Consider the following 27,377-nt stretch of genomic DNA (forward strand, 5'->3'; position numbering starts at 1 on the left):
ACTAATTCAAATCAAATACAAGAGTAACAGTGTAATCGACTATCAAGAACAATCAGATTCTCTTCTATGACTGAAAATGACACTTGCGACACTTTCAAATCAATAAACGATAGTACAATTATGCTACTTCTTTGTAAAGGAGAACTGAAAATGACTCAAAAATACATTAAAACATTTACAGTTCTTTGCACAATGGAGGCAGAATAACAACAAGGAAAGGGGTTTCAAACAGAGGTGTACTGACTATAGGCAACAAAACTCCTAAATAGAACTGAAAAGAGTGAACACAGAAACCAAAATTTAGGAACAAGGTCTTGTCTGACCAGCGCACCTGTAACACAGTGAAACTGAAATCCAACGCACCTACTACACTCGGGAAGTGCGTTGCATTTGAAGTTCACAGAACAGACAATGTGATGGACGAGGGACGAGACTTTGATTGGATTCCGGGTCACAGTTTGCAGTTCAGTTCAGGGATTTAGGCCGAGCAAGTGGTAATCAGTAAATCAATCACAGGGGTAGATCTAAGGAGGTTACTAGAGCCACCACGAGCGCAATTAGAAGGCTTGTAAATCAATCGTTTAATTCATAAACAAAACCCGGAGATTGACTGAAGCAGCGTTGATCTACTTTGCACTTGCATAGCAAATGCAGTTCGAAGGCTAGCTGGCTTGACTTCAGGCTCCGTGTGTAAGTTTATAAAGTAAACAAATATAGATGAACAAACAATCTACTCGCTCCCCAGTGGAGTCGCCATTTTGTTATCGAGAATAGTTTCTATGCAGAGCTGCTAATCCCACTAAGGCTGGTAGCTACCTTAGAAACAAACACACTAAAAACTACTTTCGTTTTCCTTTATGAGAAATAGATAAGAGAAGAATAAGGAGACCAACCTCTGTCTTGCGCTTAGTTCCTTGCTCGATTCCTCTCTCTTCTGGTAGGTATTTGCCACTCGCTTCCTTGTCTACCCAGCTTCAAAGAGTACCTGTAGAATCAAAGTAGCATAACACTACCCAAGAACATAGATCTATTATCATAAACAATATAGGATCAGATGTACATTGACCACACAAATGCATAAATCATCAATCATACAAGAATATGGAGGAAAACTTGAATAGCTTTATTGATAATCAAGAAAGAGCAAATAGGATTACAACTGATTGTTCTAACCCAGCATCATCCTCTCAGCAAGTAAGCCCTTCTTCATCTCATGAAAATCTTAGATCACCCAACACTATGATATTGCACCAAGAAACCAACAGCACTTCCTTACAAGATACAAAATTTCAGCCTCTGGATCTCTGGGATGAGGGATCCATATATAGATTTCTGCAAGGGAGGTGAGTCAGCTTTTGAGATTTGATTAGTGTCTCCTCTCTAATAGTCCTTGATTCCACTTGGAGATTAATGATCTCTTACTCATCCCTGGTTGAATTCAGAGAGGCAAGTGTCACAGGAGAGGTTTCTGGAAGATTCCATGCTCCTCCACCTTGCGGATTGACCATGCCATTTGTCCCTTCTCGCCCATCGCACCCCATAGAAGGGATTTTTGACATGCATCGCACCTACTATGTGTATTCAGGTGGGATGCAACGCACTTTGCCTATGGAGCAGGTGAAATGGTCCAGTTTTGACCAATTCTGAGTAGTTTTTCATGGAGAACTTCTGGGAGATGCTGTAATTAGTTGACCTTGTTCTTTTAGGAGTTGTAACAACACCTTTAGGGACTTATGAGCCCTTGGTTTATGGACATTTATGCTTGGGGTTGCAGTGCCCAAAAATGTCTATAACAGTGAGTCATGTGAACCATAGTCCACTAGTCTTCTCTTCATCCCTCATCCTCTATCTCCTGTAAATATACCATTTTAGATCAACCAAATAAACGACATAATCAAACTCATACCTCAATGCATTTCAAGGGAGGCTATCACATATGCACAAGTTAGTCTAGATTAGTACGACACAATATTACAAGTATATTGACATACACCTAAATATCATAACCATAACCATATTCACAAGCCAATTCAGATTAACACAATACATATAACATCAAGATCTTAAATGCATTTACCATAACCGCAATGCATATAAAAACAAGTTACTACCACACATGACTATTTGATGCATGTTCATATGACCACTATGGATATAACAACAAGGTAACTACCATACATGACTAACTAACGCGTGTGCATATGATAACATAGATTAACTAGCATCTATCATGCATGTAACCACAACAATAATAGAATGACAGACATGAATATAACCACAATGCATATAAAAACCATGAACCATCATAACTATATGCCAAACATACAAACATGTATGGAAATCTACCTTTTACCCCAAGGTCTAGTGTTGAAATCACGCTCTTATAATTTTCATCTCCTACTCCATCTCATCCAACATATCAACATCACAACATACCAACAACATCATGATGACACAAACTGCATAATGACCACCACAATGCATGTTTGGCCTACTATGCATGCATAACCATATTCATTTATCCCACTCAGTCCAAGTGTTTGAACCTGGAAGCTTTGATAACACCATGTCGTATCAGATATTACCCAAATAGAACATAAACCTACTTGGATACCACTCTGTAACACACCTCCCCACATTTACCTGCTTTTAAAAGCCCTCCAGGTAAATGTGAAATGGAGTTCCATTATGACATGACCTGACCTCCTATCTCCAGTCAAGGAAGTGGGGCCTATAATTGGGACTTTCTGATCACCAACTGACATCCTATAGGGACTACGAAACACCCCAGGTCATCAATTGTTAAGCTTGAACTTTGTTTCAGTGATCTAGCCTCCCAACCACACTCTTAACATTATCTGCATGTAGTTGAAGCCCTTCAACCACACTCACAAGCCTTTCTCCATGTGGTTATGACCTAAATTACTTAGTTCAGTTCCTGCGGTCTTGAGATATGAGCCATTATTCTAGGCCAACCTTGATACCCCTACCTAGAACTGCATGAAACTTCTTAGATTGATAAATGATATAATGATGCAGGAGCATTAGAGCTTCCAAGTCATCAATAATTTTTGAGACAAAACTCTAAACCAAGTTTCAACATGGAAAAGTAATTTTATTTCCTTACAATAAATAATTTTAATTTCTTTATTTCTTAAATAACTATAGATATCGGATAAGATTTAGTAGATAAGATTTTAAAGAAGAAAATATGCCTTTTAAGGCATGAAAAAATAAGGAAATAAATCATGAGAGGTTGTACGAGAAAAAGTCTTGTAGAAATTGGCAAGTTGTTAGGATAAGAAAAGTTTAGAAATCTTAGAAACTATTGGGGTGCCTTTAGGAATTATAAAAGCTATGAATGGGTAATATTTTGTCAATAAGGAAAAAGAAATTCCACCTTGAAAAGTATGAGTGATTTGTGGATTGATTTATGGATCTAGGAAAATTTATTTTGTTTGTAAATGATATTATAAATATTGTAAGCCAAAGGAGAACAAAAAATGGCCAAATGAATGTGAGATTAGGCCAAGAGAGAAATGAATACTTTTGTAATTATTTTGTAATTGTATGGAAATGATTTTATTAATGAAATTAATTTCTATTATATTCACAGATTATCTCGTGTATCTATGTGATTAAAAATAGTTCTAATTTTTGCATGCCTTAGAATTCACAGTAAGTGAAGTAGGTTTTTTATATGAAATACTTCTATACAACAAATTAATGACTTGATGATGAAGTCATTTTTTGTGTGTTCTAGAGAAGGTGAATTTTTGGGAAAATTATTTTTTTTCCTCCATCACATAAGGACAATTCTAAACATACAAAACTTGAACAAGAACTTGACATAACCAGGCCTAACCATGACAATCATTTCATCAAACATATGGCGAACATGTAGTCATGGCCTCTAAAGGGATTCATGTGAACCATATTCTACTACTCTTCTCTTCATCCATGTTCCTCTATCTCATGTAAATATACCATGTTAGATAAACCAAATAGAGGACATAATCAAAATCATACCTCAATGTATTTTAGGGGAGGTTATCACATATGCACAAGTCAGTCTAGATCAGATTAGTATGACGCACTATTACAAGTATATTGACACATACCTAAATATCATAACCATAAACATATTCACAGGCCAATTCAGATTAACACAATACATATAACATCAAGATCTTAAATGCATTTACCATAATCATCATGTGTATGACCGCAATCCATATAAAAATAAGTTACTACCACACATGACTATTTGATGCATGTTCATATGACCACAATGGATATAACAACAAGGTAACTACCATACATGACTAACTGACGCATGTGCATATGATCGCACTGATTAACTAACATCTATCATGCATGTAACCACAACAATAATAGAATGACAGGCATGAATATAACCACAATGCGTATGACAACCATTAACCATCATAACTATATGCCAAACATACAAACATGTATGGAAATCTACCTTTTACCCCAAGGTCTATTATTGAAATCACGCTCTTATAATTTTCATCTCCTACTCCATCTCATCCAACATATCAACATCACAACATACAAACAACATCATGATGACACAAACTACATAATGACCACCACAATGCATTTTCCGCCTATTATGTATGCATAACCATATTCATTTATCCCATTCAGTCTAAGTGTTTGAACCTGGAAGCTTTAATAACACCATGTCATATCAAATATTACCCAAAGAGAACATAAACTTACTCATATAGCACTCTGTAACACACCTCCCCACATTTACCTGCTTTTACAATCCCCCTAGGTAAATGTGAAATGGAGTGCCATTATGACATGACCCGAACTCCTATCTCTAGTCAAGGAAGTGGGGCCTATAACTGAGACTTTCTGATCACAAACAAACATCCTATAGGGACGACAAAACACCTAGGAGCTAATGAAACACCCCAAGTCATCAATTCCCAAGCTTGAACTTTGTTTCAGTGATCTAGCCTCCCAACCACACCCTTAACATTGTCTGCATGCGGTTGAAGCCCTTCAAACACACTCACAAGCCTTTCTCCATGTGGTTATGACCTAAATTACTTAGTTCAGTTCCTGTGGTCTCGACATATGAGCCATAATTCTAGGCCAACCTCGATACCCCTGCCCAGAACTGCCTGAAACTTCTTATATTGATAAATGATATAATGATGCAGGAGCATTAGAGCTTCCAAGTCATCAATATTTTTGGAGACAAAACTCTAAACCGAGTTTCAACATGGAAAAGTAATTTTATTTCCTTACAGTAAATATTTTTAATTTCTTTATTTATTAAATAGCTATAGATATCGGATAAGATTTAGTAGATAAGATTTTTAAGAAGACAATATGCCTTTTAAGGCATGAAAAAATAATGAAATAAATCATGAGAGGTTGTACGAGAAAAATTCTTGTAGAAATTGGCAAGTTGTTAGGATAAGAAAAGTTTAGAAATCTTAGAAACTATTGGGGTGCCTTTAGGAATTATAAAAGTTATTAATGGGTAATATTTTGTCAATAAGGAAAAAGCAAGTCCACCTTGAAAAGCATGAGTGATTTGTGGATTGATTTATGGATCTAGGAAAATTTATTTTGTTTGTAAATGATATTATAAATAATGTAAGCCAAAGGAGAACAAAAAATGGCCAAATGAATGTGAGATTAGGCCAAGAGAGGAATGAATACTTTTATAATTATTTTGTAATTGTATGGAAATGATTTTATTAATGAAATGAATTTCTATTATATTCACAAATTATCTCGTGTATCTATATGATTGAAAATAGCTCTAATTTTTGCATGCCTTAGAATTCACTGTAAGTGAAGTAGAATTTTTATATGAAATACTTCTATACAACAAATTAAGGACTTTTTTATATGAAATACTTCTATACAACAAATTTTTATATGAAATACTTCTATACAATAGGATACAAGGCCTTCTCTCTATGGTAAATAACATGAAGATGAAAATAACTCAAATTAATAAAAAACGAAGAACAATGAAGCTATGTGACTATTTAAAAATTGAAGTATTTTTAGCTAACCCCCCAAAAATGAAATAACAAGTATAAAAATCACATTATTTTTTAATATGCATAATACTAACCATCAAATACTTCTAAAGATTGTTAAACTAACATGAAGCTGAAACGCACCAAATATGATAAGTAGGACCCCCTCTAATCCACAAAAACATTCGATTATTCACCCCTTATAGAGCGTAATAACTCCACTATATCTGATAAAACTTCATGAATCTGACCCACCACTACAGTAGCTATAATGAGGAAGGTTTCGGATCTCAAAATGACATAGAAAAAAAGTACAAAGCATAAAGTCCATCCTTTAGATATAAGTCTCCTGTAAGCAACCAACAAGGAAGAACAAGGAAGAACAAGGAAGTCAGATATGGACAACCAACAAGGAAGAACAAGGAAGTAAGATCTGGACAACCAACAAGGAAGAACAAGGAAGTCAGATATGGACAACCAACAAGGAATAACAAGGAAGTAAGATCTGGACAACCAACAAGGAAGTCACACCCCAGACAACAAGTCCTTGAAGGTCGGGACATATAGCTCAGCTGTTAGAGCCTTTATCGGGTAGCAGGGTTCGAGTCCCGCTATGTCCGGCATACCAACAAGGAAGTCACACCCAATATACCAGAATGACGATTCCTACAAGGCATGGTGTTCCTGGGTTTGATGTTTCGGATCTCAAAATGACATAGAAAAAAGTAAAAAGCATAAAGTCCATCCTTTAGAATAAGTATCCAGTAAGCAACCAACGAAGGAAGGAGGATTAATTTTGTGAGGAAGGACTTGATGATGAATTTGCGGGAAAATTAATTTTTTTCCTCCATCACATAAGGACAATTCTAAACATACAAAACTTGAACAAGAACTTAAGATAACCAGACCTAACCATGACAATCATTTTGTCAAACATATGGCAAACATGTAGTCATGGCCTCTAAAGGGATTCATGTGAACCATAGTCTACTACTCTTCTCTTCATCCATGTTCCTCTATCTCCTATAAATATACCATGTTAGATAAACCAAATAGAGGACATAATAAAAATCATACCTCAATGCATTTTAGGGGAGGTTATCACATATGCACAAGTCAGTCTAGATCAGATTAGTATGACACACTATTACAAGTATATTGACACATACCTAAATATCATAACCATAACATCTTCACAGGCCAATTCACATTAGCACAATACATATAACATCAAGATCTTAAATTCAGTGACCATAATCATCATGTATATGACCACAATACATATAATAACAAGCTACTACCATGCATGACTATTTGATGCATGTGCATATGACCACAATGCATATAACAAAAAGGTAACTACCATACATGACTAAATGATGTGTGTGCATATGACGACACTGATTAACTAGCATCTATCATGCATGTAACCACAACAATAATAGAATGACATACATGCATATAACCACAATGCATATAAAAACCATTACCCATCATACCTATATGCCAAACATACAAACATGTATGACAATTTTCATTTTACTCCAAGGTCTAGTGTTGAAATCTCACTTTGAAAATTTGCATCTCCTGCTCCATCTCATCCAACATATCAACATCATAACATACCAACAACATCATGATGACACAAACTGAATAGTGAACACCACGATGAATGTCTGGCCTACTATGCATGCATAACCATATACATTTATCCCATTCAGTCCAATTGTTTGAACCTAAAAGCTTTGATACCACCATATGGTATCAAATATCACCTGAAGAGAACATAAACCTACTCTGATAACACACCTCCCCACATTTATCCAGTTTTACAAGCCTTCCAGGTAAATGTGAAATGGAGTACCACTATGACATGACCCGGCCTCCTATCTCCAATTAAGGAATCGAGGCCTACAATTGAGACTTTCTAACCACCAACTAAGATCCTATAGGGAGTACAGAACACCCAAGAGTTGAGGAAACACCAAGGTGGCCAATCCATGAGCTAGAACTTTATTTCAATGACCTAGGTTCCCAACTTCACCCTTGAAACTGTTAGCATGCGGTTGAAGGCCTCCAACCTGTTGGGTCCCTATAATACTAGTGATTAACCCATTACTATTGTAGTTATACCCCTTATTAATATTTTTGTGCCCCTATTTCCCCCATGTTGTTATTACTGTGCCCCATAGAATCCCTCTATTGTTATTTTTGTGGCTTTATTATTGTTAGGTCAGCTGGGTTATATTGTGACTCCTTAGACTCCTATATATAGAAAGGAGGTTTTTTCATTTGTATCATCGAAGAATTGTTCATTTATGTAATGTAAAGGAGGTTTCCCCCTTGAAGAGGCTGAATTCTAAGGCGTTGATCTATCTTTTCTATCTTTTGTGAGCTGGTTTCATAACATTTTGTATCAGAGCCTTGGATTCTAGGGTTTCGCTGCTCCCAACAGGTCATCGTGGCATTTTCGCTATAACTTTTTTTCTGTGACGTTTCAAAAGCTAAAAAAAAAAAACCATTTGAGAATACATCGCACTGAATCTCGGGTCCGAATTTCAGAACTTTTCGCGCTATATTTGCGGAGATATGATCTGAGGAAGTTGGTCTTCTTGCAGACTCCTGAATTACATTCCAAACAGGTGACCTGGGGAAAATCATCATAACTTTCTTTCTGAGCATCGGATTGAAATTTCGTAAGAAGTTACAGAAATAGGACGGACTATAGTTTCTTGTATATATTTTTTTAGAGCCAAAGGTTGAAACAGTGATTCGTGGCACGTCATACAAGTTGGCTCTACTGAACTAGTCTATAAGCAGGTCACTTTCGGAGATTTTGCATAACTCTTCCTTGGAGAATCCAATTTGGATCAGACTAGTGGCATTGGAAAGAGGACGTAGAAGGCTACTACAAATCACAATTTTAGAACTGGATGATCCGAAATTATAGAGATACATCAGATTCAATATCAGGCTTCTACGAAGTGAAAAAAGGTGTGTAGTTTTTTTTAAATTTTTGCGTAAGCTTGGTTTGAAGGAATTCAAAGGGCATAGTAAAGCATTATTATCGGTAACTAATGCCCCGAGGAAAGAAAATGCAAACACCTAGTAAGGAACCTGAAAGCTCTAGCATGACTCATGAAGAAGAGGAAGAAATGCTACATGATATATCAAAATTACAAGAACAAGTGCAACAAATGTCACACTCACAAAAGCTAACAGAAGCTAAGATAAATGGCGTGGAATCTAAGATAAAGGGCATGGAAGCTAAGATGGATGATTCGAACATATATTTGAAGAGAGACATGGCAGATTTGAAGACAGATTTGAAGACAGACATGGCAGATTTGAAGACAGATTTGAAAAATTTTCTACAAGAAATACTTACTAATGGTGAAAAGGTTGTAAAGTAAACTCATGATGCGAACAAAATAAATGTTAATCATGATTCCATAGACTCTAATGTTGGATCGAAGACCCACCATATTCCAAAAATCGATATGAGGAAGTTTGATGGCAAGGATCCCGCAACATGGATATTACAGATGGAGCAATTTTTCGATCTCAATAATGTGCAAAACACACAAAAGGTACATATGGCAACTTTATATTTGGAACCAAATCAGTTTGTATGGTATCAATGGCTTTGATCTCGTAAAAAATTTATCACTTGGGCAATTTTTACGGAAGAATTGATAGCACATTATGAGGATACAAAAAGCAACACTTTTTTTAGCCAATTGATAAGTCCCAAACAAAAGGTTTCAGTAATGGAGCACATTGAGGAGTTCCAAAAATTGAACATAAGGGTAAAAGATATTCCAGAGGAGCATAGGATTGATGTGTTCATAGGGTCTTTAAAGGATAATATCCAACATGATGTTTGCCTTTGGGAACCTGATTCATTAGAGAAGGCATTCAGGTTAGCAAGAAAAATGGAAAGAAAAATTATGGCAACCAGGAAGCATACCACTCACAACTATGAAGACGGAAGTGTTGTTGCCCCTAGTCTTCTACAACCTATAAGGTTGACACCACAATAATTGGAAGAAAAAAGAGCAAAAGGGCTTTGTTACAGTTGTGATAGCAAATACACTAAAGGTCATAAGTGTGCTGAGAAGAAATTATTCTACATAGATTGTGAAGAGGAAGAAGAAAAGGAGAAAGAAAGGTCAAAAGAAAAGGATATACTCCAGGAACAAAGCCTAGATGAAGAACAAATAAATCCGACCATATCTTGTAATGCATTGGCGGGAATTACCACTCCTTAAACCATCAAGATAGAAGGACAATTCAAGAAGAAAAAGGTAATAGTGTTGATTGATTCAGGAAGCACCCATAATTTTATTCATTGTAAGGTAGCAAAAGAATTGAATTGCTTCCTATATCCAACACCAGAGTGTCAAGTGATGATTGCAAATGGAGGAACAATAAATTGCTCTGGAAAGTGCCATAATATCAAGCTATCCATGGGAGAATATGTATTGACTAGCCCAATGCTTTCCATTCCAATGGGAGGTGCTGATGTTGTACTAGGAGTCCAATGGATACAATCCTTGGGAACAATAGCTTTTAATTTTCAAGAACTTTTCATCAAATTTTCTATGGAAGGAAAGGAAGTTGAATTAAGGGGTATTGCAGGGAAACCAGGAAAGATAATCAGCTCTAATGGTATCACTAAGCTTCTAAAAAAGGAACAAAGAGGTGTAATTTCACAATTATGTTCGCTATATGTTTCCACATCGGAATCATCTATTTCTCTAGATCTCCAGAAATCCTTGGACAATCATTCCAAGGTATTTGAGACTCCCAAAGGTCTCCCACCTATGCGTGATCATGATCATGCTATTCACCTGATTCCACGAAGTGTTCCTCCAAACATCAGGCCGTACAGATATCCCTATGTCCAAAAGATTGAAATTGAACGCATGGTTGCAGAAATGCTAGAGGCTGGTATAATTCAACCAAGTCAAATTTCTTTCTCTGCTCCAGTAGTATTAGTGCACAAGAGGAATGGATCATGGTGCATGTGTCCAGATTATAGGGAGCTCAACAAGCTCACTATTAAAGATAAGTTCCCCATTCCTATCATTGATGAATTACTGGATGAATTGCATGGATCAATTTACTTCACCAAGTTGGATCTTCGTTCAGGATATCATCAAATCAGAATGAAGACTCAAGACATTCTGAAAACAGCATTTAGAACTCATGAGGGTCATTATGAATTTTTGGTCATGCCTTTTGGCCTTACCAATGCACCTTCAACATTTCAAGGTTTGATGAATTCAATTTTCAAACAATTCCTTAGAAAATTTTTGTTAGTATTTTTTGATGATATACTAATCTACAGCAAGTCTTGGAAGGATCATGTTGAACATGTTGACAGGGTGCTACAACTATTGGAGGAGAAACAATTATATGCAAAAAGATCCAAATGTTTCTTTGGAGTCCAGGAGGTGGAATATCTGGGTCATATTGTATCTCATGAAGGAGTTAAGGTAGACCCTAGAAAAATTAAAGCCATTAAGGAATGGAAAATTCCCACATCCATAAAGCATCTGCGAGGATTTCTCGGGTTGACAGGGTATTATCGAAAGTTTGTTAAGAATTATGGGAGAATAACAGCACCTCTAACAACATTATTGAAGAAAGATGCATTTTCATGGAATCCAGAAGCAACAAAGGCCTTTGAACATCTTAAAGAGGCAATGTGCCAAGCACTGGTCTTAGCTACACCAGACTTCACAAAAACCTTTATTGTGGAATGTGATGCTTCAGGAAATGGAATTGGTGTTGTTCTAATGCAAGATGAAAGACCCATTGCTTTTGAAAGTCGTCCAATCAAGGGAAAGTTTTTAAGCAAAGCTATTTATGAGAAGGAAATGTTGGCAATACTCCATGCACTTAAGAAATGGTGACCCTACCTAATGGGAAGACACTTAAATACTTTTTAGAACAAAGATTATCCTCTGAAGAGCAACAAAAGTGGGTCAAAAAGATGTTGGGTTATGACTTTGAAATCATCTACAAAATAGGGAAGCAAAATGTGGTGGCAGATGCACTCTCAAGAAAGGATGAGGATGTGGAAGCATTGTTGTGTGCCATTTCTATTATCCAACCAGATTGGATAAACGAAGCAAGGGAGGAATGGAAGAATGACGAAGAAGTGTGGGCACTTATTCAAAAGTTACAACAAGATTCCAGTACGTCTGATACATTTAGCTGGCAAAATGATTCGTTATGGTACAAAGATCGCTTATACCACTGTAAGAATTCCCAGCTAAAACAAAAGATTCTTATGGAATTGCACACTTCTCCCTTAGGAGGGCACTCAGGATTTTTAAAAACTTACCACAAGGTTAAGAAGGAATTTTTTTGGGATGGCCTTAAATCAGATATTCAAAAGTTTGTGGTGGAATGTTTGGTTTTCCAACAAAATAAAGTTGAAACAATTAATACATCGGGTCTATTACAACCTTTATCCATTCCAAGCCAACGTTGGGAGGAGGTTTCAATGGATTTTATCACAGGTTTACCCAAGTCTGAGGGAAAGAGTGTCATCATGGTGGTAGTTCACAGACTTACCAAGTATGCACACTTTTTTGCATTATCACATCCATTTAAGGCCAGTACAGTTTCTATTGCATTTCTGGAAACAATTCAAAAGCTACATGGAAACCCAAAGATTATTGTAAGTGACAGAGATCCCATTTTCACTAGAAATTTTTGGACAGAATTATTTTCTTGTCTTGGTACTCAGTTAGCTCATAGCTCATCTTATCATCCTCAATCTGATGGGCAAACTGAGATAGTAAACAAATGTTTGGAAGGATATCTTCGTTGCTTTGTATCTGATAAACATACACAATGGGTCAAATGGTTGCCTCTGGCTGAATGGTGGTATAACACTTCCTTCCATACAGCAACAAAAATGACCCCATTTATGGCACTTTATGGGTATCAACCACCATCCATCACATCATATTTAAGAGAAAATTCTAAGGTTCAGGCAGTGGAACATCACATCGAACATCAACAACAAGTCCTCCAACTCTTAAAGGATAACCTCGTGTTGGCATAGAATATAATGAAACAACAGGCATATCAACATCGCAGTGAAAGAAGTTTTGATGTAGGTGATTGGGTATTCCTACGACTACAACCATATAAGAAAATGTCCCTAAAGCAAGCTAAGAAGGATAATAAATTATCACCAAAGTATTATGGTCCGTACAAGGTGTTGCAAAAGATTGGTACTATGGCATACAAATTGGAGCTTCCTGCAGCTTCTCGATTGCACCCAGTTTTCCATGTTTCATGTTTAAAGAAGGTTATAGGCGACAAGCTCCCAGTTCAAACAATATTGCCAAAACTTGACGAGGAAGGAAAAATTATATTGGAACCAGAAGTAGTCATAGAAAAAAGAACTCGACAGCTACGAAATCGATCAATTTCGAAGTATCTTATCAAGTGGAAGAACTTATCTGCTGAAGATTCCACATGGGAGGATGAGAATTTTATATAGAAGTATCCAGAACTACTCAAGCATTGAGGACAACACTTTTTTTGAAGGAGAGGGGCATGTTGGGTCCCTATAATACTAGTGATTACCCCATTACTATTATAGTTATACCCCTTATTAATATTGTCGTGCCCCTATTGCCGCCATATTGTTATTACTGTGCCCCATAGAATCCCTCTATTGTTATTTTTGTGGCTTTATATTATTATTGTTAGGTCGGCTGGGTTATATTGTGACTCCTTAGACTCCTATATATAGAAAGGAGGTTTTGTCATTTGTATCATCGAAGAATTGTTCATTTATGTAATGTAAAATAGGTTTCCCCCTCGAAGAGGCTGAATTCTAAGGCATTGATCTATCTTTTCTATCTTTTGTGAGCTGGTTTCATAACATACCGCACTCACAAACCTTGCTCCATTCGGTTGTGACATAAATTTCCCAGTTTAGTGCGTGCAGTCCTAAGATCTAAGCCGTAAGTCTAGGCTAGCCTCTAGACCCCTGCCCAAAACGGCCTGAAATGTCTTAGATTGATAAATGACATAAGGACAATGCTAAACATACAACACTTGAACAAGAACTTAACCTAACCAAGCCTAACCATGACAATCATTTCGCCAAACATATGGAAAACATGTAGTCATGGCCTCTGAAGGGATTCATGTGAACCATAGTCCACTACTCTTCTTTTCATCCCTGATCCTCTATCTCTTGCAAATATACCAGGTTAGATAAACCAAATAGTCAACATAATCAAACTCATACCTCAATGTATTTCAGGGGAGGCTATCACATCTGCACAAGTTAGTCCAAGTTAGTATAACACAATAGTACAAGTATATTGACTCATACCTAAATATTGTAACCATAACCATCTTCACAGGCCAATCTAGATTGACATGATACATATAACATCAAGATTTTTAAATTCATTGACCATAATCATCATGTGTATGACTGCAATGCATATAACAAGTTACTACCATGCATGACTATTCGATGCATGTGCATATGACCAGAATGAATATAACAACGAGGTAACTACCATGCATACCTAACTAACGCACGTGGATATGACTAAATTGATTAACTAGCATCTATCATTCATGTAACCACAACAATAATATAATGACAGACATGCATATAACAACCATTAATCATCATACTTGTATGCCAAACATACAAACATGTACAAGTTTTACCCTGAGGTCCAGTGCTGCAATTGTGGTATGATAATTTGCAGCTCCTGCTCCATCTCAGCCAACAGATCAACATCATAACATACCAACAACATCAAGATGAGACAAGTTGTATAATGACAATTGCGATGCATGTTTGACCTGTTATGCATGCATAACCATATACATTTATCCCATTCAGTCCAAGTGTTTGAATATGGAAGCTTTGATACCACCCTATGATATTAGATACCACACAAGAGAAAGGAAACCTACTCTGATACCACTCTATAACATGCCTCCCAATATTTACCCGCTTTTACAAGCCTTCCTGGTAAATGTGAAATGGAGTGCCACTATGACATGACCCACCGTCCTAGCTCTAGTCAAGGAAGTAGGGCTTACAACTTAGACTTTTTGACCACCAATTGATATCCTATAGGGACTATAGAACACCCAAGAGCTGAAGAAACACTCCAGGTGGTCAATCCCTGAGCTGGAACTTTGTTTCAATGACCTAGACACCCAACCACACCTTTGACATTGTTTGCATGTGGTTGAAGTACTCCAACTAAATTCACAAGCCGTGTTCCATGCAGCTATGACCTAAATTGCTCAGTTTAGTGTCTGTGGTCCAAAGACCTAAGCCATAATTCTAGGCCAATTTCCATACTCCTGTCCAAAATGACCTGAAACTTCTTAGGTTGACAAATGACATAAGGATAATGCTAAACATACAAAACTTAAATAAGAAATTGACCTTACTAGGCCTAACCATGATAGTCATTTCGTCAAACATATGGCGAACATGTAAGCTACCAGTCATGAATGCATATCTGACTATAAGAGTCTGATACTTATATGAGAATCACAAAGAAGGCATAATTCCCTCTCATAATAGTTGCAATAACATATTTTAGTCCATGCATTCATAACCCATTCATACATTCACCAAGGCATGTCAAGAGCCATAGGTAAAATACATCATATAATTAGCATATAACCAACAAATGACCTACATAGAAACCATGTCAACTCAGCCATAATATCATCAACATAATCACTACAAATTCTCATAGATCACAGTAAGGAAATGTCTCATATTAGCATATGAAAATACCAACCAAGTCAGGGACTTCTACATACCACATGACCATAGTTTGGGCTAAACCAAATCTCTTTTTCAGCCAATCACCTATATGCCATATTCCAAGCATGAGTGTGGGAGGTCATGGAATAAAAAAAAAAAAAAAAACCAGGGCTTACAGAGGCCAAATGTTGGCTTAGGGGGTCCTGACCCAAGTTCGGAGTTAGTTGTGCCAACCAAAAAATCCCTACAATGCTGGCCCTTTTGGCAACAACCTGCGTAGCATAGGCTGCAGTCTCACCTGAAGCAGTATCGAGGGATTCAAGAACCGAGTTTCTACATCCAGAGATGAGTGTGACGTCTTTTAGCGCCCTAGATCTGCCTTCATGCAAATCGATAATCCCTTAGGGCTTGGTACTGCAACTCTATTAAAACAACCTTCAGACCTTTGTGAAGTTCTACGATTAGTCTTTGTGGACCTTTAATAGTCAATATATCTACTTAGCACATCATAAAGCAGTCCGGAATTAGGTTTCACACAAATATACTTAATTTATTCGTGAACATCAGACATTTCATTAGAGTCTTTGCGAAATTACACAAACATGCTTGCGTACATCATCTAACAGTTATTCAACAAATTCATGCAACATTCAATCAATATTCCATCAAATGCATTATTCATAGGCAACATATACCATTAATAGAAACAGAGATAAAACATATATACATAAGAATTCTTCAGTAACATTCTTTATTGATCTTCATTTCAGATTTACATACTCAAAACTACCCTACGCACTCAGTTGCAGGGGTCCGTGCACTCAGTTGCGGACTCCACGTAGGCCTCTGCACACTCAGTTGCAGAGCCTTTCTTCTCCTATCTGACCCACTTCTCTTCACTATCACTTCTCTTCTATTGACCCATTACATCCATATCTAACATAACATATCTTAGACTCTCTAAGACACACCTATTTATAGTCTTTTTCATAAAATCTCATGGTTTGCAAACCATGGGCAGGTCTCAAAACCGACTCAAACTTTACATAAACAAGGGGATAAAACCCTTTTGACTCCTAATCATCTACGCGCTCCGCATCCACAAATCACAGAGACTTTACATTACTTACAAAAATATATCAAAACTTAGGTTATTTTAACCCCAAAACTGACCCAAGGGACCCCATCCCAACAAGCCCCGAACATAAAGATCGTGACTTGCCCTTGAGTCACTCGGATGGCACTATGATCCTGCTACGAAGACCCCCCAACTCCACCTGGATTACTACAACTTCGACAGCGCTCTGTGTTTCTGCCTACTTGACTTCCTCCACTAACTTTTCTATAGCTAGTCCTTCTGCGGCCAATGTTATACAAGAAAATGACCTTCTCATCAGCTCAGAGGAGAAGGGCAAGATGACTGAAAGACTGACCAAAGTTCACAAGCATATTTTTCAAGCTAATTCTCTCCAGGAACTAGCAACCTATTTTATAAGGTTTCCTAGCCATGCATCAGGTGCATTAGTCCCTAGGGTAACTCTGTATGTTGCCTTGGGAAGAGTGTTAGTCAACTTAAGTGAGTTTCTAAAGGTCAAAGGAGAAATTTGACCGAGAAATATCCCTATATTCACTCCTATGTCATCTCATAAAAGCAGGGAAACATCCAGATTCGACCTGTTTGGAGGAATTACTATTCCTAATGGAGTCTACAAACGGGGAAAGAGCACTAAAGCATGGAAACATCTCTGCTTTTTCCCAAAGGAACTCATGAAGGATTTGGCAAGGCTTATCCTCTCATGCTATATATTTGAGGCTAGGGCCATTGTGAAAGAGGTTGAAACTATTGAAAGGATTGCCTATTGACTGTCGAAGCTAGTATTAGACATTGGCTCTTCAAGAGGTTAAGAAGAGAGAGAGAGAGAGAAGCTGGAGGAGTAAGGGAAGGTTGATGCAACCGATGGTTGTAATCACTCTTTTCTATCATTAATATAGACTTTCAATTATGTTGTCCACTCCATAGTGTTGGTATTATGATTTATTTACATGTTTATGCAACGTTAATGATTATGAGTGGCTTAGATGTATGCAGTTAAATATCCCTATGTATTAGTGTATTGATTGTTGAAGTTATATGTTGTGATATTACACCTCGTCTTGTTTATGTGCAGGTATTGATATTGGAGCTAGCTGAGGGGTCTTCCACTTAGCTACTTTGTGCTCTCCAACAACACCACACCAAGACCTAAGGTAACAATCCTTCTTCCTACTTCGATTATCATTTCACTAATACGGATATGTGCATGTATCTCTGGGGTAGTGGTAACTAATATGACTGTCTACCAAGGATCTTGGGAAGATATTTGAGGTTATCTCCATCACCAAACATTCGTTCATTAATCCCTATAGCAGAATTGGCGACTCCGCTGGGGACTACACTTAGTTTTGGGTTTTCTCCCAGAAAGTTCCCAGATCTCTCTTTCTTCCAGGCCTTCCTGTACTTCTTGATTCCCTTTCTAACCACTCAGGACTATACAACACCCTTCTCTTAGTGCTCAGCCTTAGATCTGATCCCAACAGCCTTATTTTTCAAGCTTATTTCTCACTAGCACACCCTGCCAATGTAAATAGTGGTTTATAAAGCACTGTGGCCTTTCCCACAGAGTGTTAATGTGGCCACTAACTCTCTATACCCTCTGTTACAGTGCGTTAGCTAGCCATTTCTTCATAAATAGACAGTTCAGTGACCTCATGGGTTGGGAAATTTTCTTGTAGACTGATAAGGGATCTACAGCTTTGCATGTTTGATTGATGTCTATCTCCTGAACAAATTTTTCTTTTAAAGAGATAGCTTTACTTCTTAAAAAAAAGATTATAAAAAAGAAAATACAATTTATTTTTTTACTATTTTCTACTTAGTTGGTTAGATCTGCATTTATTTGGTTTCAAAAGTTGTTAGAGAGAATTGTATTTCTGTCGGTTGTGCTTGTGTTTTACTGTACTAGATGCATGATATATATATATATATATATATATATATATATATATATATATATGTATATATATAGATATATATATATATAGATAGATAGATATATATATATATAGATATATATATCTATATATATCTATATAGATATATATATATATATAGATAGATATATATATATATATATATATATATATATATAGATATATATATATGACTCCTCCCTTGTAGAAGCAACTTATTCATCGAAAGTGAAATTTAAAGCATTGTTTTTGCATGATTTGAGTCAGAGTCCCACATAACTTCATATGTCAACACCCCCACCGAAGACTTTAACAAAGTACATTTAAGATTTACATAATAAAATCAATGAACAACTCTTTTTTGAGTAAACACGTATTAGTTTAGGCTAGGATCTTGGGTTAGGTAGTTGTGAGTTAACTTCCAAAGATCATACACCGAAACTAGTGCCATTAATGAGGGAAATACTTCTACACTCATACTATTTGGGACCACTCCAGTAAAAGCGGAGCTAAATACGAGACAACATCAAACTGTAAACGAAGTTAACATGCCTGTGCTTACATCTCCTTTGGATATTCTGTGTATTGGGGATATCGGAGCTGAGTCAGTGACTCGGGTATCCTGCCCACACAGCGTACTATCTGCGACTATGTCCCCCCCTGGTAGTGTATATGATTTGAGGTAACCATAGTGTCCATACTTTTTAGGGACGAACACAAGGTGACTAGGGTGGGCTGTCCTGGTACCTAACACAAATGAACCTACTATGTCTTCGATGTTAGTCCCCTACACCAGTAGTATAGGGGCTACTACTAGTGTAACCCCTTATTCTTATTAGTACAACCCCTTTATTATATTGTTGTACTAATAACAATAAGGGGTTACACTAATAGTATAGGGGCCTAACATTCAGTTTTTGGGAGGGTGCTTGTCTTCACGAGAATACTTGGCCCCTTAATCTTAGGTTCGAGCGAAGCTCAAGACTAATCGTAACTGTACATTTGGCCAACTCTCTCTTTTATCCATTGTGATACTGGGTTTCATATCTAGCAAATGGTGTTTATCAGACAATGTCATACCCTCTGCTTGTTGATTGATTTCTTTAGAGTAGTTTTTATTTTTTAGGTGCCATTTTGTTATCACCGAGACTTTAATAAATATCACTGTAAAATATAATGATAAAATTTATCGGTCACTGTGGCTACATTCGGCCCTCCTCATCAATCTAGATGGCTACTATGTCTTTCCCCACTAACTGTGGAGGATCCACTGAGCCCTAGTGAACCGAATTACCCATCTTCAGGTAATTGGTCTCCAAGATCTCACACTGAATCAATCTAGACATCCCACAACTCAATTTTACTAGAATATTTCTTCACTGAAGGTTTCATTCCTCCATATAATCCTCCAATCACAAATCCATTGGGACCGCTCTTGATTGCAATTGCACCTGTACCTCCTATGTCTTCTGATGAACCTATAACTACCATCCCATCAATGATTAATAGGTCATGGGCTTTTGTGGACACTTTTGGTCCACCTCCGCCTCCCCAGTCGACAGTCAGTACCATACATCTGATGGCAAACCTCGCTATCCCAACTGTTCCCAGTCCGAGCACTACAGTGACACCCAACACGAGTTGAACCCAGTACATACCAATTTCTACCCCTTATGTGTCAACTCTTGGACCATCAGTAAGCGCTCAATATAGTGCTCCATATATCGTGGTTAGCATGCGTCCCTTCAGCAACCCTTTTGGTTGGAATCCCTTAGTTAGTGTTACCTCTGCTACAGGTTGCTAATGTTCAAGGGGGCCTAAGTAAGCCCATTTCCTCAGTTTCTACTCAGAAAAGGTCTACATGGTCACCTTCCTTATTCCCCTTCACCCCCGCTTATATCTTCAAACCCGCCACCTCCATTTTACCTCTAAAACTCTGTCAAATTCCATGATTCCTTCCACCCCCGAGCGCTAGGTTTTAGCCATCATATGACTGTGGTAGCATGACCGCGCGCCTTCTCTAACCGTTTCTCACCGAATAACTACCACCAAAACCTTTTTCGGCTCATTAACCCATTTAAGTTTTCCCCACCGGCGATCACATTCACCGCAATCTAATGTTGTTCACTCCTCCCGATGCCGTAACTTAACCGCATGTTAGCTCGCGGGGAAAGCGGTATTGATCCTGTCCCATCCGCCACGTGTCATCGCCTGAGTGGAATTGCTACCTTGCGTACGATTACTGCTTACACATCGAAAGCGGTGTGATCAATACCACTCGCAGCTTGAAACCATTCTCCAGGCTATTAAGTCCCCGTGCAGCTTCCGCCCCCGATCACCGTTGGATCTGCCCGCCCGAGATCCAACGGCTCATGATTGTGTGCCCCACTTCTGCCTGATTCTTCCCACCGATAGATCTTCACTGTCCATTCGATATCCAATGGCTTGCGATCATCTTCCGCCTCACCTTCTTGATAGCCCCTGTCATGCTGTCTCCACTGTCGATCTGCTCAATCTGACGGATAGCCTCATTCCTCCATTCACTCTGTCCACCCGCCATGAATTCCACACTCCTTTGACTATTCTGTGCTCCCGGAGGACAACAATGATCAACTACCAGTACCTTGTGCAGTTAATCCACAACAACTGCATTTAGCAAGAAAGGATGGCCGAGAAAGAAAGGATCAGCCTCGGGCAGACCAGCCTATCCAGCAGTTAAGGAATTTCATCCTTTATGACACTTCACCTGCTCGAGGAGTACAACAGAGTACCAGAGAATGTCAAATTCATTCATTGAAGCAGCAGATCATAGCAGAGGCCCATTTTAGATAGTTAATGTGGTTGGTGGTCCATTATGACCCCTCCTCGTATAGGATAGCAGAACATTTTGTAAACAAACTCCATATATACCCAGAACAGAGATGGGATGAGGGTTGATGGTTGTTGTTTTGATGTAAGGTTCAACTTTTGGAGACTATAACTACTTTGATACTTGCAGCATCTGGTCTTCATTTTCAGCTAATACAAGCTTCTTTTGTTGTTAATTTCTCACTTTCCATTTCTGCTCTGTTCTAGGTTGTGCCTGTTATGCATTTGTTCATGTGCTCTTGATTTTTAGCATTAGAGGGGCTGTCATCCCACCTCTATGTTAAAGTCTAGTATGTATCATTGAATGTGTTATGCAGGTTTCTGTTCACTTAGTGCCAGAGAGCTGTCATCCTGTCTGTGCATTAGGAAATAGATTTGCAAACCTTTTTATTAGTTGCAGTCGGCCATCACATGGTCTTGTGCATCTGCTGGTGTAGCCAGTATTCTCCAGGTCCACCTAATCCTCAAACTATGAGTAATTGGTGGTCTAAAGCCTTGTGTTCTGGGGTTGTTCACCCATTTCTGGAGTTAAGCATAGTAGAAGTGGTTATCTGGCTTGGACAAGCATCATTCCTTCCATTCATCCATTTCCAACATTTTGTTGAGATTGTAATGTTCCCGAGCATCTCCGAGATACAACCTAGGAGAGTTTCTTGGGGTGATAATAGTTAGTTCCAACCCTCATGTTCAAATGCCTCGAGGCACCATTCCCAATATGTATATACCGGTTGGGAACATTATAGTTCCCCCCCGATTACAGGACAACATGGACAGTCATTGATTGACATGAATCCTCCTTATGTCAGTCAAGGGCATATGGCTAATTACGTGGCTAGCGGGATCCCTCAACAAGGTCTCGCTCAATCCATATGGGCACCCCACTCTCAACCTCAAATGAGTCAAGGGGGCACTCCTTATCCTGGGGGCACTTATATCCCCCAGCCTAACAACCCCTATGGACAACCACAATATATGATTGTTCCCTAAGGAAATTATTATTCCACGCATCCTGTGTATAATGTTGGGAACAATATGATGGGAGGGCTGCAAGGATCCTCAAGTCATTTGTCATCACCTTGGTCCAAATCAGGGGCATAAAATACCTTGCCTTTCTTGGCAATGCTTGACATCCCCAATTTGTACAAACTCACCAATGACCCCATTTATCACAACTTAGTATGGCCTCCAATCCCGCACAAAATTCCCACAGAGATCACGAAGATCGAAGGGAAACAAGGGGACGATCTGGGTACACACATCACCACCTATCATTTATGGTGTGTTTTTAACTCCATTGTGGATGATAGTATCTAGCTTTGGCTCTTTCCACACACCCTCACTGGCAATGTAAACAAGTGGTACATTGAGTTACCACGCGCATCAGTCAATACCTTTGGCACTTTAGTGATGGAATTTTTAAAGAACTTTTAGTTACCCATCCACTATGAAACTAGGACAGAACTCCTTACTTATTTACGTCAGGACACTGCCACCCATATATCTGATCACATCCATGAATGGAGATGTAGGCGAAAGCTAGTCAAAGCTCCCCTCCCAGATTATCTATTAGCAGATTGGTTCTACAAATCTTTGCTCCCTCAAATCACTAAGGATGTCGCCTTACGTGGTGCCATCATAGAAGACTAATCCATTTGCCGTGCCCAACATTTATATTTGATTTATTCAAAGTCTGGCACTTTATACGATATCATTGCCAATGCCCCTAGGAACTCCAATGCTCCCACTACTTAGCAACCCGGTGCGCACGCTAATGGTATTATCAACGCTACCTCCAAGGTTGTTGTAAAACAACTTAGCAGTCACATTTCCGAGTTGTCAATTGACCCCGCTACCCAATTGACTGCTCTTCCTACCGCAATGATAAACTTTTTGTAGTCTACACAAAAATCCGTCTGTAAGAACAAGAAGAATAAGAAAAATACCACTGCTTTCGAAGAGCAGTAAGCCAGGCTGTCCAACCCAAAGCAGAGAGTTGTTGCACCTTTTGATAGTGGAAAGGAAAAAGATGTCAAGTTCCCTCGCAAAATATATGCAGAAGACCATATGAAACATCGTTTTCTGCATCTCCATGAATGCACAAATTTCCTTGCTGAAAAGGATGCTAGCCAGACCCCCGCGGTCCTAAACAACCCTTTCCCTACTCAGCAGCAACAACATCTTATTGCAAACCAACCTCAACCCCCACAAGGCAGCAAAAATGGTTCGCATGATCCTTTTGCTAGTGAAGGACCATCTACCATTTACACCTTTGAAACAATCAATCTTCAAACCAGAGCCAAAACTTATGGAGCTCCAGTCGCTAATGCTGAGGAAGCCTCCTCGAGTCCAAATCCACCGCTGCCTAATGATCTCTATATCAAAAGGCCTATTTCTAATCTTGTGATTCACCCCCCAAAAGGGGCACTTCGTCGCACAATGCATAATACATCTGCACATGCTGCCCAGAACTACAATATTGTAGAAGATTTGGTGCAAGCACCATCAGCTATGTCGGTGCTCGAAGTATTGCAAACTTTTCCAACACAAAGGAAAGATCTACTTTCAGAAATTGGTGGGGTCAACCCTCAAGATTCCATGCTTGCAATTTTCGACATGGACAAATGTAAACCTCCCCTTTCACACCAGCTTGCATTTCAGGTGAAAATATTTTTGAAAGGGCGAGGAGTACATAGAACTGTCATTGACGAAGGTGCTTCAACCTACGTCATGTCGACTTCATGTTGGCTCGCCTTGGGTTCTCCAACCCTCTAACCGCCATTGAATTCCCTTAAAGATTTCAACAGCCACACTTTCATCCCAAAAGGTTACCTTGCTAGCTACCCCATCAGTTTGTGTGGGAAAAAGGTAATGGTGGATATCAAAGTCGTGGATTAAAAACTCAACTACAATCTACTATTGGGTCGTAGTTGGACTTATGCCATGACTTTCATTATGTCTACTATCTTTCATATCATGCTATTTCCATTGGATGGAAGGATAGTCACAGTGGACCAGTTGTCCTTTTGCACCCCAGATTACTCCCCGTTACCTAGCATCTCTCTACCCTTAGTGGGTGGTATTCCTAACTTTTACGTTAGTATCAGTACCAGTCTATTGAAGGGATCTTCCCTAATGGGTTGTTTTCTCTCCCACTGCCCACAGTTCCACAAACAGTCTCTATGGTCTCATTTATTCCTCATGAACTGACCGATCCTTGGATCCTCCCAACCCCTTCAAACATTGACTCTTATAGAGAACAAATGCTACTATCACCAGCTGAATTGGCCTACCAAGCCATTCAATCTGCATCTGAATCTCCGGTCACTTTGGTCATGACCAATGGTACCACCTCTCCCATAAATTCTCCTTCTAACAATCTCCTCAATCAAGTCCTACCTTTAGATGAAGCTATTCGAGAGATCATGTGTTTAGAAGAGTGACCTTGGGAGGATTCTCAACATCGCATTTCCATATCTAATTCAGACATGATACCCATTCAAATCTTGTCTTATGACACACCTGAAATCGTTCCCTTGCCTTATATGACTATCCAAACTTTGGACTCAGAAGGGAACATGGGAAATCTTTCAAATACATTGCTCATCGATATTTCAGTCAAGACAGGCATCGTAGAAAACATCCATATTGGAGCCAATTGCACTCCTAAGGAAATTTCAAGCTTCACCTGCCTTTCTAAGGAATTCCACAATGTATTCGCTATGTCGTACAAGGAAATGCCTGACATAGATCCATCTATTGTCGAGCATGAGATTAAGGTGTATGATAATGCCAAGCTTGTCTGCCAAAGGCTTCGACTAGTCCACCCCCCAAAAAACCGCAACCATCAAGACTGTGGTGGAAAATTTGTTACATGTTGGTTTCGTCTACCTTTTTCCCTTAACGGAATGGGTTTCCAATCTGGTTCCTGTAGATAAGAAATAGGGTACCATCCATGTCTGTGTCAACTACCGGGACTTGAACACTGTTTGTCCAAAAGATAATTATTCGACACCATTCATCGACCAAATAATCGACGACTGTGCCGGTTGTGAATCCTTCTCATTTATGGATAGTTTCTTAGGTTATAACCAAATCTCCATAAAACCAATAGACCATCACAAAATTGCCTTCATTTTCCCATGGGGAATATTTGCATATGGAGAACTCCCATTCAGTTTAAAGAATGTTGGAGAAACATTTCAACAGGTCATGGACTACACATTCTATGATATCAGACATATTGTTCAAGCTTACTTGGATGACCTTCCATTCCATTCAAAGAAGTGAACACAACACCTAGTTCATTTATGAGAAATCTTTCTTAGGTGCAGGTTCTATAACATACATCTGAATCTGCACAAATGCATTTTATTTGTCGATTTAGACACCTACTTGGTTTCATTATCTCAAAACACAGGATTAGGTTTGATCCCAATAAGGTAAAGGAAATTACTCAATTGCCCGAATCACAATCCATTTTGCAGCTCCAACGTTTGTAAGGGAAAGAAAACTTCTTACGATGGTTCATCGTAAATTATGTTGAGTTGACGAAAGGATTTATGTGCCTACTAAATAAGGGAGTACCATACTTGTGGGATGATCAAGCCCAACAATCATTTGATGCCTTGAAAAAGGCACTTATATCAGCCCCACTACTCAGTGCTCCAAACTATGGGCACGACAGCCTCGCCACCCTCTCTTGGAATGGTGTTGGTCCAAACTCATGATGATCTGAGTGAGCATGTGATCTATTATCTGTCAAAAGGCCCGGTTGGGCCCGAACTCAAATATTGACATGTGGAAAAGATGTCCTTGGTAGTTGTCTTCGCTATCAATCGATTTAGACATTATATACTACTGCGACAGAATATCGTCATCGCTTTTGAGAATCCCATGAGACACATTTTCTCTCATCAAGTCATTGGAGGGAAATATTCCAAATGGATAATTATCCTCCAACAATTTCATTTGGTTTTCGCCACTGCCAAGGCGAAAAAATCCTTAGTCTTCATCGAACTTTTGTCGGATCTTCCCATTGTCGATCCAAATGAGATAGCTCATGATCCTCTCCCAGATGAATCTATCTATCTAATTGACTCTACTGACCCTTGGTATGGTGACATTCTTATCTACCTCCAAGCACAACGTTTCTGCCCTGAACTATCGTCAGGTGACCGTCGTCGCATCCACCACCAAGCGTGGCACTATTTAGTGTTGAACGATACTTTATATCGCCATGGCACTGATACAGTTCTTCAACATTGCCTCACTCATGAAGAGGTGGAACACGTTTTAAATGAATTCCATGTTGGGGCATGTGGCAGTCATCTTTCTGGCATGTCTACTGCCCAGAAAATTTTACACTCAAGCTACCATTGGGCAACCTTGTTCAAAGATTGTATTAAGGCAATCCAGTAGTTCCACCCTTGTCAAGTTTTTACAAAGAAAATGTGTTCTCCCCTAGCCCTACTGCACCCAATTATCTCCATCGGCCTTTTTTCCAAATGGGGTATCAACTTCGTCACATGCAACCCCATTTCCTCTGCTAGACACAACTACATTATTATAGTTGTGGACTATTTCACGAAATGGGCTGAAGCCCTTCCCACTTTCCAAGTCGATGGAGAAACTGCGGTGCTATTCCTGTTTAATCAGGTTATCTGTCATTTTGA

Source organism: Pinus tabuliformis, chromosome 7 (genome assembly GCF_031772625.1).
Source record: "Pinus tabuliformis cultivar Carrire ecotype Pingquan chromosome 7, CPIR1, whole genome shotgun sequence".
NCBI classification, from domain to species: domain Eukaryota; kingdom Viridiplantae; phylum Streptophyta; class Pinopsida; order Pinales; family Pinaceae; genus Pinus; species Pinus tabuliformis.